The sequence below is a fragment of the Castor canadensis genome, chromosome 11 (genome assembly GCF_047511655.1).
Source record: "Castor canadensis chromosome 11, mCasCan1.hap1v2, whole genome shotgun sequence".
In the NCBI taxonomy this organism is placed as follows: Eukaryota; Metazoa; Chordata; class Mammalia; order Rodentia; family Castoridae; genus Castor; species Castor canadensis.
In genome coordinates this window covers 14,356,735-14,357,884 of record NC_133396.1, presented here as the reverse complement: position 1 = coordinate 14,357,884, position 1,150 = coordinate 14,356,735, and positions in this window count along the sequence as shown.

Below are 1,150 nucleotides of genomic sequence, written 5' to 3'. Positions count from 1 at the left end.
CCGCTTGCCTGTGATCTTCATTTATTGCAGCAAGGCAGAGAGCCAGAACCTTTAGCAGTCAGATATGTGGAAGTAGCTCTATGAGGGTTGAGAGAAATTGTCCCGAGGCTGAGCACAGAAGGTAAAGTGACTGGTGGTGTTTCTCAGCATATGACAGAAATGGATCCATGGGGCGCATGGATCCTCCTGTGTGGAGGGGCTCTCCCTCATGTCAAATAAGCCCTTTTCTCAACAGTGATGGCCAGAGGAAGTGCCCAAAGCAGGCAGCACCCAGCACGGCATTCACTTGACCATTGTCGTTTTTAACATCTTTTTGGTCCTTAAGAAGAGGAACAAAGCTTTTAGAATAAGCTGAGATTCCACTTGAAATCAATTTATATGACTCAGGCAGGAGTTGGGTTTATGGTAAACTTGGGTGGGATCCCACTATGCACATAATACACTATGTCCCTTGCTTAAAGCAACCTAACTCACTGGGATGCTGGCTGTGGTGGTGCACACCTGTAATTGTAGCACTTGGGAGGCTGAGGCATGAGGATTGTGAGTTAAAGGCCAACGTCGGCTACACAGTGAGACCCTATCTTAAAATAACAAGAGCTGGCAATGTAGTTCTGTGATAGAGAGCTTGCCTAGCCTGTGTAAGGCCCAGAACAGCAAGAAACAAGAAACCTCCTCACTGGGGAGCTACTTAAAGGGAGCCTTCAGCAAATCCTGTCACTTTTGTAAGTAAGTTACTTCCTAGCATGTGTTCACTCTTATCCTCTGTAGCTGTTCTCTAATGGTTAGGAGTCAGACCCGAGTGGTCTTTTGTGCAGCCTTACTCCTGAATCAAGCCTTCCTTGTGGACCGTCGTTGCTTAAATGCATTCAGAGCACATGGCTTGGCACAGATCCTAAGCTTCGTCAAGTCCAGGGCTAGCCAGAGTGCGGAGGCAGAGGGAAAGCGAAAGGGGCCACTGTGGACCCTCACTTGGTTTCTGCCTACCCTTTTCTAGCCTGTAGGAGGGAGTCGGGCTCCCACAACAGATGCACACAGTGGCTCACCCACTTACTAACAGTTATGAGACGGCACCTATTAGATAACCAAGTAACAAGGAACCTCTGAGAATCTACAAGGGCATTTGCTGAGCTCACTGTCTGCTCTGCTATGA